General features: G+C 42.4%; 1 pseudogene; it reads right to left on the bottom strand.

The window, feature by feature from the left end:
* Positions 1-11,150: 11,150 nt before the first annotated feature.
* Positions 11,151-12,057, bottom strand: LOC106969453 (ras-related protein Rab-40C-like; annotated as a pseudogene).
* Between the last annotated feature and the right edge of the window lie 1,993 nt (positions 12,058-14,050).

Here is a 14,050-nt window from a genome sequence, read left to right as displayed (position 1 = left end):
GGCTCCCTGAAGGAGGTTTGGGGCGCAGTCCTTTTCTCGCTTTTCCACTTCAGGCACACGTGGCAGTGGCATCCCCCTTATATAACCCGTGCCCACCTGCGGGGACCCTCCCTCCCACTGGTTTCCTCCCCGGTGGGGGAGGGGAGCTACGCTCCCCGGGAAGGTAGGAAAGCAGAGGAAGTGACTTTGATGGATCACATTGTACTGGAGGCCCAGCGCTAGCAGATTAGAGAGGCTGTGACTGTGGTGCACGGGCCTCCATCCGGGGTTTGTTCTGATGAGATAATTTTTCTCATTAACCTTGATAACTCCCTGCTGATATATGGATCTGTCTGCACTCACATAGGACTTTCTTTTTTCCTTTCTCTTTCTTTCTTTCTTTCTTTCTTTCTTTCTTTCTTTCTTTCTTTCTTTCTCCTTCTTTTTCTTTATCTGTCTGCACTTTCCAGGGGGAGAATGCAGAGCCTGGTGGCGGCCTACAGCTGCTGGCCCAGCTGTTGACTAGCTGGGTTGCCAGCTTTCTGGTGACCCGGGCCCACCTGGAGGGGGGGAATGCAACAGTCCCTGTCAGTACCCTGAATTTTCTTAGCCATAAAACTCTCAACAAATACGGACCCTATGTTGGAGAGAGTGAGAGATTCAGAGATTTAAGCATCCCACAGGGCGGGAGGTGTGGCGCCTCTGTTCCAACACCAGCTCCCATTTCCTGGCCTTTAGCCTGCAGCCAAACCCAGCCAGCTGCTCAGGCTCTTTACAGTCACCCTCTCAGTTCCCATGCTCTAGCCTCTGCCCCAGTTGTCCCGGCGCTGTGAGGCCGTAGGTCACATTCATAGTCATTACTTGAGGTGTCTTTCCCAGAACACTTCCTCTTCTCCCCAGTTAACATGAATTTCCATATCATGGACATCCTTCTCTTACAGGATTTATTAAGTCTCTTCCCTTGGTAGGCTGTGAGCTCTTTGAGGCTATCTTTTTCATCTTTGTGTCCTCAGTATTAATAGAGTGTCTGGCAAATAGTAAGCACTTGATAAATGTTTGTTGACTTTTGATATGAATGAGATAAGACATGAAATTAGGGAGTACTTTAAATGCCTGACGGAATTTAGTTTTAAGGAGAAGTTATTAGCATAAGTTGCATTGCATCCATTTGAGACCTAATGTTGTATCCTCGTATCTGCTCCTCTCGACACTATTTTCCCAGAGTTTCTCACAGAGAGACCAGGGCAAGTTGATATACTGAGGCTCTAGTCTACTATCATGCAAACATATGGCCCAAGAATTTAATATATTAACAAGTGAAATACTTTTATGAAAACCCAATGCAAGATAACTGTGTTGTCTATGAGGTAAGTAGAGCAATTATTTTAAACATAATTCACAATACAGCACAGTAAGTATGGTCCAGATATGGGACTCAAGTGGAGTGATCATCTTTCACATAAAACTTAGAGACTATATGAAAGTTCTAAATTCAAGCTCCTTTATTAATAAGATGCCCAGGCAGAAGTTTCTTGACCTCTTGTCCCCAATGGGATCCTTCCACCTACATACATATCACAAACACCTTCTCCCCTTAGCCATGCAGAAACCATTCAATAGGCTTTGCTTACCAACTGATGCTCAATTTTGGAAAGATGCCATGTGTTTTAATTATCCTCATGATTCATTAGTGAGGCTGACAGAGATGTTATGTTGGGTCATAGGGCAGGGGAAGTGGAATTTAAAGAACTCTCCAGGCACTCTCCTCTCTGCAGAATGTTAGAGGTGTTAGCTGGCAGCTGCTGTAGAGTGGGCACCAGTGTTGATGTTTGAAGAAAGACTAAGACTAGAGGGAAAGGGATGGGATCCTCCCTTTCAGCAATGGTGGTTCTCAAACTTGATGACCTGGATGATGCTGACACTTCTGGTCCTGAGAAAAATGCCAGGTTACCTCAAAGTTCTTGGAATTGGGAGAGAAACCAGTGAGTATTATTTGAATTACAGAGAATTTAAAGCTGTAAAGGATCTTATAAACCATCTGGTCTACACCCTCATTTTATAGACAAAGAAACAACAGGGATCCAGTGAAGACAAGTGACATCATTTAAAATTTTTTTTAACGTTTATTCATTTTTGATAGAGACAGAGTGTGAGTGGGGGAGGGGCAGAGAGAGAGGGACACAGAATCTGAAGCAGGCTCCAGGCTCCGAGCTGTCAGCACAGAGCTGACGCGGGGCTTGAACTCATGAACTGTGAGATCATGACCTGAGCCAAAGTCGGACATTGAACCGACTGAGCCACCCAGGCGTCCCAAGTGACATCATTTTAAACATAAGTGACTCAATATTATACCAAGAGAGATACATTTTTGGTCATGAGGCCAACTGAGGCTACTCAAGTGGTTGTTTAAGCTACTAAAGACATTGTAAAGATTACAGCAATATACACAATAGGATTAATAAGGGAGTATTTATTCTTTATCTAAAGATTCTGGTTCCTGAATTTGATGTGAGGAAAACTGTCCAAGTTGTGCTCCATAAAATGATCTCTTCCTACTATGTGCCAGGCATTCTGTGAGGTCCTGGGGATGGAGCTCACAGTCTAGTAGAGGAGACACATTTTTGATGGTGTTAGAGTTGGCCAAAGACAAGTTTTCAAAAAAGGTTGGCCTCCAGCTTTTTATGAGCAGCACATCAGACCTGTATGTTGTGGATGAGTGGAAGAAGCTATAATGGTTGCAAAAAAGTGGAGTTCCCTTTAAATGTGTCCCAGCCTTTTGCAAGTGTAGCAATACCTCTGGAGTCAATGAAAATTATTATGCTGTTGGCTCATCCTTTGATGAAGCCTGGCAAATTCCAGGCAGAGCTGATGGTTCTCATTTTTGCTTTCATCACATGGCTTTCAACCTCTCTCAGCCGTATTTTCTTGTCTAGCGAAGGAGGTGAGGATTTAATAAAATGGGATAATGAGAGTACTGTGCCTCACAGAGGGCTTAGTATGTGGAAGACACACAAATATTGTAACTTATGCCAAAGTGAGAGAAAGAGTGTTTAGGTTAATTTCAGATAATACTTTAATTTTGTTTATGCTTTACCTCCACTCAATGAAATGGATAACATTATTATCTCCCTTTACTAATAAAAAACAAAGGTTCAGAAACATGGAGAAACCTGCTTAAAGTCACACAGTTAGTGAATCATGAATTCAAACCCAAGGCTGTCTAAAACTAAATTTGTTTTCTTAATGATGCATGCTTGATAACACCTTAGCCTGTGGGAAAGAAAAATATCTGAAAAGATTTGTTTGTTACCTGATCCAAGGAATGAGTTGACCTACAATACTTTTCTTTTGATACTGCAGTATATTATCACTTTGGCTTTCTTAACATTATTTCATAAGGGTGAGAGTTAAAAACTGGATCTGTGGCCAATTGCTACATTCCTCACCTCCCCCTTTTACCCAATGCTTAGTCTGCTTCATTCATTTATATTATCCGTGTCTTCCGTTTGGCATCTGAACTTATGGCCCTTGAATATCCATTTTATATTTCTTCTAGTAAAGTGCCCTGATATATCTACCCAAAGTCTATACAGGTAAGTTCATAGTAGATTTACTTAAACCAAAAAACAAAGCAAAACCAAAACATGGAAACAACCGATATGTCCATTAAAAAGTGAATGTATAAAAAGTTGTGGTAGATCCACAAAAAGGAATGTAGTAGCACTAAAACAAAAGGAATTACCAATACACATAGGAACATGGATCAATCCTGAAAACATGAGTGAAAGAAGTCAGACACAAAGAACACACTATGTAATTCAATTGGTATGATATTCTAGAACTATAGTTTTATAACCAAACTAATTTATAGTGACAGAGAGCAGATCAGTGGTTGCTTGGAGTTAGGAGGTGGAATGGGGAGGGGTATTGACCTTAAGAGATACAGGGAGCTTTTGGGGGGTGATGAAAGTGTTTTGTATCTTGATTGTGGTGCTGGTGGTTACACAGTATATATACGTATCAAAAGGCATTAGACTGTATACTTAAAATAGACACATCGAATTACATGTCTATATATCTCAATTAATTTTTTAAAAAATTTTTATAATGTTTATTTTTGAGACAGAGAGAGACAGCATGAATGGGGAGGGTCAGAGATAGAGGGAGACACAGAATCTGAAGCAGGCTCCAGGCTCCGAGCTGTCAGCACAGAACCCAACGTGGGGATCGACCTCACGGACTGTGATATAGCAACCTGAGCCAAAGTCAGACGCTCAACCGACTGAGCCACCCAGACGCCCCTCAGTTAATTTTTTTTTAATCAGCTCTTGCTTTGGCCAATAAAAGCATAAGCAACAGCACAAGGCTTTTTATAAAGGAAAGTACCAGATAACAAAATAAGGCCAAACTATGCCCACTTGGCAAACGTGCTGAGGGCTTGATGGTAGCGAGCTTCCTTGTGTCTCTGAAAATATCTGCTAAGCATGTTGCCTGATAAATTCCAGTCCTAGTACTCTAGATTTGTTTCACAGAGACAGTAAAAGAAAGAAACATAAGAAATATAAAGAGCTCACACCATGGTGGAAAGCATATTTAAGAAAATGACCTTTCAAAAAGACTGGAGGGGGTGCCTGGGTGGCTCAGTCGGTTAATCCTGGACTCTTGATTTCAGCGCAGCTCATGAGCTCATTGTTGGAGAGTTCAAGCCCACATCAGGCTTCTCAAGAACAGTGTGGGGATCTCTCTCTCCCTCTCTCTGTGTCCCTCACCTATGTGTGCATGTGCACACACATGCTCGCTCTCTCACTCTGTCTCCAGATCAATAAATAAACTTAAAAAAAAAAAAAGACTGTAGCATGCTATGATTCTGAGAATTTTACCAGGAGCTTCAGCCTATAGTGGCAAAGGCCTGGGTGCAGAAGTGATATAAAGAGTGAAAGGATTGATTCTGCCAAGGCAGCTGGCATGAATAGATGGAAAGTAACAGTACTCCTCCCTTGAAATGAAGAAAAGGAATTCCTAGTGTTTGTAAATGAAGAAGAGAGGGTTAAGGAATCTAGTTCTCCAAACAAACGAGACAATATATGGGCCAAACACCACAAGAACCACAATCAAACATTGGAAAACATTCCACATGGAAGCTTGTGTTTGTGATATTTGATCTGGAACTTGACATTGTGTCAAGATGCAAATAATGGAAGAAACTTAAATATTAGCTGACGGAAATGCAGGTAGTTTACATGTAAAACCACGAGTTCACCCAAAATGCTTTATTTTATTGGTAATTCACACAAATCCCCCACTGTGGCACACAGAATGGGAGCTAAGTAAATCTAGAAGGAAGAGAGGGAAAGAGAGATGGAAGGGAAGGAGCATATTTTAAGTTTTGGTTGACTCCATATATCTAAGGACAAAAAAATGTATTTGATGAAGAAGTTCAATAAATAAAAGACATTAACTTTTTTTTTAAGTTTATTTATTTATTTTGAGTGGGAGCAAGTAGAGAGAGAGAGGGAGAGAGAGAATCCCAAGCAGGCTCCATGCTGTCAGTGTAGAGCCCAATGCAGGGCTTGATCTCATGAACGGAACCATGAGATCATGATCTGAGCTGTAATCAAGAGTCTGATGCTTAACTGAGCCACCCAGGCACCCCAAAGACATTAACTTTTTAAAATTTTATGTCACACCTTCCCATCTGTCCTTGTGCAATAATTTATTAATAAACGAGTTAAAATATATTTTTAGAGTGATTTTAGAAGTCTATAACTAGGCATACATATATAAAGTCTATAAAAAGGCATACATTGGGATGGTTCCTTAGAATGGATTTTTATCTCTGTATTCCTCCCTCAGCAAACTCTGGCCGAGGAAGGAGAAAACATGCTTGGACTACTCAGTGGATGTCATGCCCTCACCTAGGCATCCGACTTAAGGAATCAGAAATGGGCCATGATTATTGAGTAGCCATGGCAGTTCAGCTGATGGATGATCAATGGACTTCAACTCAGATGCACGGTTTGACTGACAGAAGAAAATTCTCATTCAGGCTAATGGGCGACTTGAATCGGACTCGTGGTGTTAGAAAGTGAGAAAAGGGTAAGCCTCCTCAGATGAGAAAAAAACAATCTCTTTGGTGTGTCCATCCTTTTAGCCCGACTCCCTTTGATAGTCAGCAATATAAAAGTTTGCATTTTCAAATGATCTTTCTCAGTTTGGATTTTTATCAACATTCTTTGTATCTTTTCTCAGAAAGAGGCTAGAGATTGCCTTCTTTCCTCCAGGAGAGAGTAACTGAGCATTATAAAGGTTTTCTGCCAAAAGCATGGAGCCTCAGATAAGTAATCTCATCCTTCACCCATGATAAATAAGCTATTAAAAATCAAGGGAAAAAGGTAACAGTTGGAATGTCTGAAATGCACAGACAATGTTGTGGAAACCTCATTTGTAAGACCACAAGTCTTCTCCATTGTTTAACCACAATGCTGGAGTCTTCTCCATTTTTATTTTTGTTTGGGGGTTTTTCTCTTCCCCAGGCTGAAGTGCTTTGTGCATGAGACAGAAAAGCTGCCAGGACTAGTCCATCTGGCTGGCCAAATGGATTGCACTCACTGGTGCATTGCCAGATGTATATCAGTAGAAAGTTTAATTTCTGGGCAGTCTAAGCCCTCAGTTCCTTTCTCAGTTTAATGGAAACCTTGTTTCCATTTTACAGAAACTCCTGCAGTTGGCCTGAGTGTTGTCACCCAGTCTTGCCTCCTATAATTTTGGTTCCAGTCTCCATAGAGATCACCCTGGTCAAAAGTCCATCCTCTCGTCTTTATCAAGTCCAAAGCAGTGAAATGAGTTTGACAAAAAGGTTTATGCCAAGTGAAAAATCACTGTGTTACATTTGATTACATTTGTCTGACCTTGAACAATCTTAGGAGCCAGAGTAGTCATTTTAGTTAAGTAATTTAGTTTAAATTGCTTAATTAAGAAATAAAATTTCATGGAATTCCCTAGATTAATTTGCACTTATACGTAAGAGCATCAACATTTATAATCAATTTAAAGAGGAAATAGGCCTAGAGTATTTTATAGTTTGCAGTGAAACCTAATTGGATTCATTTGAGCTGAAATAGGAAATATAGAGAGATCTGATATATTTTTAATTTCCCACATCTTAAGGACAAATAATGGGCATTTAATCTTTGTGAGGCACTGAGTTTTAGAGTTGAAGTTGAAGAAGTTGTGGATTTCAAAGATAAACCGGCTGATTCTCCTGTGTTCTTACCTTTTGGGAAAGGCATTCAGCAGAGCGGGATTGTAACAGGAACTCACAGCCCGGGTTGACCTACACCTGTGAGTAGGTGACAGTCACAGAGGAGGGTGTTTTGGCCCAGCATAGCCCTGCACCTGTCAGGCCTCTGTACATGTTCTCTACCCGCACTGGTCACTCCCCTCTTTCTCTCGAAAAATATTTGAAATGAGAGTGTCAGATGTGAGTGTTTTAAGAAGATTCTGTCTGAGGTATAGGGAAGGGATTTGAGGGGAAAAGGACAGATCGTTATTAAACTCATGTGTCTATCCAAATCACAGATCCTGAAATTCTGAATGGAGACAGCAGTAGTAGAAATGGAGAAGAGGAGATAATTCTGGAGTTAATATAAAAAGGACTCAAGACCTCCAAGTTTGTCTCGGGCTGTGCTGGTTAAGGTCTGTAGTACTATCCTTTTATTCTCTGGCATGTCCCAGTTTGGCAGACAGATTTATATGGTTACCCTAGTGGAAGAAGGAATGACAATCACATTGAGAATTCTAGGGAAGAGATGTGTTGGAAATGGAGATTTCAGACTTACTATATTTGAGATGACTGTATTTATTCATCCATTTCCTTCAAACCTTTGTTCAAGTCTCCCTTTCTCAGTGAGGTTCCCTTAACCATCTAATTTAGTCCTTCAGTCCTCCCCCTTAACCCATTCCTGATCCCCCTTATCTTGCCCTACTTTTTCTTTAGTCTTAGCATTTAACAACTTCCATGTGTATAATTATCTTGATTATCATGTTCACCATTGCCTACCTGCTATGATGGGAGCTCCTTGAGGATAAGGATCTTGATCTGTTCATGGATGTATTCCAAGTACCTAAAAGAGTGCGTGCTATTTAGTAGGCAAATCAATGACTATTTTTGAATGAAAGAATTAATAAGTGTATTGAAAGAACTCAAAAAATATGTATTGAAAGCCAACTATTTTTTGAGCCCTTGTGTTTGTCCTAGTCAGAGATGTTCAGTAGATTCCAGGATGCTCAATAGAAAGTGAATACACATGGCTCTGAGACTCGAGAGGTTGTTTGGGCTAGAATTATAAAAGCGTGTATCAGTAATAAGCAGACTGTGTTTGTACTATGGCATGATTAATACCCCTCAGTGAAATCATTTTAAGAGGAGGGCTCAGGATTTAGCCTAGAGATTAACAACATTGAATGGAAACAGTGGAAATAGCCAATGAAAAAGCACAATCAAGAAAGGGTAATGTTGGGGTGCCTGGGTGGCTCAGTCGGTTAAGCGTCGACTTCAGCTCAGGTCATGATGTCACGGTCTGTGAGTTCGAGCCCCCACGTCAGGCTCTGTGCTGATAGCTCAGAACCTGGAGCCTGCTTCAGATTCTGTGTCTCCTCTCTCTGCCCCTCCCCCCGGTTCACACTCTGTCTCTCTCTTTCAAAATAAAATGAAGACATAAAAAAAAAATTTAAAAAGAAAGGGTAGTGTCGTGGAAAGTTGAGGGGGACTAAAAAGAATTTTTTATAAGGAGAGAGTTGTTAAAAGTATTAAATAAACCACATTATTCAAGTAAAGCTAGAATTGGCATTGAATTTATTAGGAACATAGTTTCAATGCAATGAAATGAATTGTATTCATATTTGGAAGCTCTTACCCCTAATGTGACTATATTTGGAGACAGCGTCTTTAAAGAGGTAGTTAAGGTTAAATAGCTTCATAAGGAGGAGTTGCAAAACAAATAGGACTGATGCCCTTGTGAAAAGAGAAAGATACCAGGATTGCACCTGCACGGAGGAAAGGCCATGTGAGGACACAGACAGAAGGCAGCTGTCTGCAAGCCGGGAGAGAGAGACCTCAGGAGAAACCAATCCTGCCCACACCTGGAACTTGGATTTCCAGTCTCCAGCATTGTGAGAAATACATTTATGTTGTTTGAGACACCCAGTCTGTGTGATATTTGCTTATGGAAGGCTTACCAGGCTAATACAATGGGCATTATTGATATTTGAATAATTACATTTCCAGAGGTAGTAAAAGCTGACATCATAGAGCAGTAGGGTAGGGAGAAAAATGGGGGTGAGTATATTCCCCTTTATATAGAACTGTGGCTATGTGGCAGAGAGAAATAGCCCAGGAACCAGAGAGGCTGTGTTGAAGCCCTATGAGAGCACAATTACATCGCATTTACCATAAATTTCCAAGAGACAAGTTGATCATCTTCACACTGTAATATGCATAATTATGCATGTTGATTAGAGCATATTTCTTTGTTTTGTAACTGAAGGAAATCTTGGGAGAGTTTTTAATTTGAACCAGGCAGGAGAATCTTACAAGGACATTAGCAATGAAGTTGGCATTGCATTCTTTTGGTGTAATTTTAGGGTCACTAAATCTGCTGAATTTCACAATCTAAATTAGAGCATGTTGATGTTGTGCCCCAAGTTGTAGAAAGTGTAGGGTTGTTTGAAGTCATCTCTCAGAATTTTTTAGTACATTTCTTTGTTTACTTCCTCAGAGTTTATCACACTGAGTTTTTCTTTCTGGAGGGCATAGTTTACTCCTACTAATAGAACTTTCCTGAATTAGCATGTTACAGTTTTCAAAGTGAGTTTGCATTTATTGTGTCCTAATTCTTCTTTCCCTCTTAGGGAATTTGCTCTTCCAGGTACTCCACATCTTTCCTGAATCACTCATTTCCCATCACAACACAAATGCATTGTTAGTCTCCAATATTCAAAATAATAATAAAACACACTTTCTACCCACATTGTCCAAGGTATCAGTCCTCTGTTCTCCTATCTTCTCTTACAAAGGTCACTTCTTAGATGGTCTCATGGTGGTTTCTCACATATACATATCACCTCTAAGGTGATGACTCTTCAGCCTTCCCCTGGGCTTCAGTCTGGTAAACCTAGGCATTGAGAATTAACATATCCAAAAAAGCAAGCATCTTGATTCTCCCTACCATCTCTAGTCCAGCCCTTACCATTGACATTCTACCAATAAACAGCTTCACTGACACAGATGTTCAGGCCAAAGCTCAGAAATCACCCTTGAAACTTCTTTTTCTCAATCCGTCACCAGAGTTGTGTTGGCTCTACCTTAAAATGAGACACCAATTTAAAAAACAAAACTAAATGAGAAAACAGAAACTTACGGTGCTCATACCTGCTGGTGCAGGTAGCTGGGGTAGTGCTTACTGCCCAGAGCTTGCAAAGGGTTCACTTATCCCGTGGGTCCCCAAAGGCCCCTGCGCAGCCCTCACACTCCCATGTGAAGTGTATGTGTATTCAAAGAAAGATTCAAATTTTGACAGCAGATTCCTTCCCGTCTTTGTGTTTGCCTCAAATCCCCTTCCTCTCCAAATGTCTCTAGGTCCTCCCCACAAGTGACGTGGGCTCACCGCTTGGCTATACTGAGGATCCTGCCCACGATTTTAAAATATAAAAAAAAGGGTAAAACGTCTCATTTATGTAAAATAAGAAAGGTGGGCCGAGCCTCCAGGGTTACTAGGGACCGCCTCCTGGCCGTTTCTCAGCTGCACCACAGAGTCCTGGGCTTGTTCTGCCTAGACCTCCCGCAGCAGGAGTCTCGAAGCCCTCTGCAGGGCTCGTTCTGGCTGAGACCGCCAAGCATACTAGCTGCTTCCCCACGCTTCCCAGAAACAGGAGCCATAGCATTCCCTGCACCCAGCGCCGGGTCAGGAGCGGAGCGTTCGCCAAGGGCAAGCCCTGCCAGAGCGCATCTGGACCTGGTGGCCCCGGCCTGCACCATTGGATCTTGCATTTGTTCCTCAAGCATTTCTGAGACAGATGGACGGACCTCTGGAGGCCGTTGCTCTTGCAGCCGCCATTTCTACCCCACCCGCTAGTGAGTAACAGCGCAGGTGTTTCATGCATGCAATTGCCAATTAGTAAAGACTTGAGGTGACTGGCAGCAGGAGTTTGACTGTGAGGCACACGCGGTGCAGGAAACAGTGGCCTGAACAGATCTTCACGCCATGCTGCATGAGCACGACGTGGGACAGCTCAGCGAAGGACCTGAAAAAGCTGAAGTTGCACAGCTGACCTAACCGGAAAAAGGTTGGGCCGTTCTCTCCGCAGGTGCGCTCCTGCTCCTTGGCGACTTGCTACCTGGAGGCTCCATTCCCTGCCAGGATCCAGGAGACCTCGGCGCGCTGGCTCCTTGATCCCCTTGATACGCCCATCCGAGCTGTCCAAGGACCAGCTGTTGGTGATGTCACACACTAGGAGGATCCTCTGTGAGCCCCTGGAGTAAGACCTGAACACCGTGCAGAACCTGCCTCCGCCCAACGTATTGGAGAACTCCAGCTTGACCCGCTGGCCACCCGGCAGGTTGGTAGTTGTCTTGTAGTCGATACGGTTGCTGTAGGCTTAAGGGGCTTAGGCTGCATCTTCCTGCACGCTCTCCTGGATCTCGCCCTGGCCCACGTTGCTGTCACCCACCCACAAGAACTTGAACATGTGGTTGTACCTCTTAACCAGGCTGCCCTGGGTCCCCATCCTTGCTCATGCACACCTCCATGCTCGTGGTGCAGGCTGGGTAGAAGTCCACTGGCCATCCGCTGAGAGCCCTTAGACCAACCTACGCGGTGGCCCAGTTTCAGGGAGGCAGTGCAGGACGGTCCCACTTCTCCGCACCAGCCGCCTCACCTCAACCTGTGGTTCTAGCTTGTGCACCAGACACCATTAGCACGTTTTTCATGGGTAACTAAAATAGTCTCTAAAGCGATATTCTTGCTTCTGCTCTTGCTTCCATGATATATTCTCCACATAATAGACAAGGTGATACTTTACAAATATAAATCCTATCAAGTCTCTCCTGTCATATTCATTAGTACTACCCACTGACCACATTGTCCCCATGCCCCTCTGGACACCTGGTGGGATTGTGTTTACCCACCTTCTTGTGGATGGGTGGGCTTATGTGGCTCGTTCTGGCCAATAAGTTGTAAGCAAAAGTGACACCTGCATTACTAAGCTGGAGCATTTAATTTCTGTTTCGAGACCCCCAGATCTTCTCTTCCCACTGCCACAGAGACTGGAATGTTCTACACAGTGGTGACTTCATCAGCTTGGGTCCTGGAGTGAGGACAAGGATGGTCACCATAGAGAGCAGAATCTCCAGCCAACCCTTGTTAAACACACATTGAAATCATGAGGGATGTCTGTATGCTTTTAAGCCACTGAAATTTTCTTTTTTGTTACTATGGCATAACCTATCTGTCTTGACTGATGTCCTCTGCTGCTTGAAACATGCCCCATGCAGATGGAGTTGCAACAAATCCTTTACCATGGTCTGTCACCCTATGTGACTTGACCCCTACCTACTTTTGATTTTTGGTTGCTATACTCTAGACACACTGTCCTTGATGTTTCTCCTACTTATCCACTTCTTAGGTTTTTTTGTACTTTCTGTTCTCTGTTTTTCTGGAATATTTCTCTCTTCAGGTCTGCACATGGCTAACTCCATCAGTTCATCATTCAGTGGCACCCACTTAGACTTACTTCTCTCTTTAAAATCTGTCCTCTACCTTCCCAGAAATATTTTAAGTTTCTGAATTAGAAAAAAAAAAACAAACTAACCAGGTTATGCTAAAGTAACAACAACAAAGCTCCCAAAACTCAGGAGTTTATCACAACAAAAATTTACTTTGTGTTCTCACTAAGTGTGTAACTAGGGTTAGCAGTGAATCTCTGCTCATTGCTCAAGCAAGGATCCAGGCTAGTGGAGGCTTCACTTCATTACAAGCTTCCAAGAACCCTGTGGCATAAAGATGGGAGCCATACAGTAACTAGCACAACTAATTAAATATGATATTCCTGAAGTGACACATGCTACTTCAACTAACTAACTAACCAACTAACCATTGGTCAAATGGCCCGTCCTGACCACAGACATTTAGGATTTGGTCCTGGAGTAGAGAAGAATCTTCAGTGTCATTCTGGAGGACAGAAAAATCAGATTATCAGGAAAGCCACATTAGTGACTGTCACAGCTGCTGTGTTGATTAGCTACCTGCTGCATAAAAAATTACTATTAACTAAGCTACTTAAAACAACTTTCTTTTATTAGCACACAGTTCTATAGGTCAGAAGTTTGGGTGGGCTTTATTTGGTTCTGTGCCCAGGATATCATAAAGCCAAAATCAAGGCTGAGCTGGGCTCTTGTTGGGAGAAGGGTCCACTCCCAAACCCATTCAGGTCATTAATAGAATTCACTTTCTTGAAGTTGTGGAACTGAGGTCTCTCTTTCTTGCTGGGCACTCTCTGTTCTTGGAGACCACTGGCAACCTCTCACGTGGCCTCTTTCATCTTCAGACTAGCAGTGGCATTTGAAGTCCTTCTCATTCTTCCCCTTGTATCCATTAAGGCCTGACTGTCCTTTCTGCTTTTTTCAGGAAACGTTAGCTTCAATCTATTGTATTGTTTTTGTATCTACCATTCATCTCTGTCTTCTTTTGCCATCTAAAGGTCATCTTCTTTAATCCTCCTTTCTCCCATCTCTTCCTAAGGCCATTCACATTCTTTTCCTCTCCCATATCTGACTTCCTGGAACTTTTATGATATATACACTTTCATGTTACATTTGAATAAGTAATACAGGTCCCTGCCTCATCCTCACTCAGTGGGAGATGCTTTGGCCCATGGTGAAATCAATCTGCATGATGATTTTTTCCTTGAAACATCCTCTTTCTGCCAACTTTCCACACCAAAAATGTAGTAATCTTGTCTCTCTAATGCTCTCTCTAGGAGTCCACACAGAAAATCCAATAGTCTCAGTGACTGT

Source organism: Acinonyx jubatus, chromosome C1 (genome assembly GCF_027475565.1).
Source record: "Acinonyx jubatus isolate Ajub_Pintada_27869175 chromosome C1, VMU_Ajub_asm_v1.0, whole genome shotgun sequence".
Taxonomy (NCBI): domain Eukaryota; kingdom Metazoa; phylum Chordata; class Mammalia; order Carnivora; family Felidae; genus Acinonyx; species Acinonyx jubatus.
The sequence above is the reverse complement of the archived record's forward strand: the minus strand, read 5'-3'. Positions and strand labels throughout refer to the sequence as shown.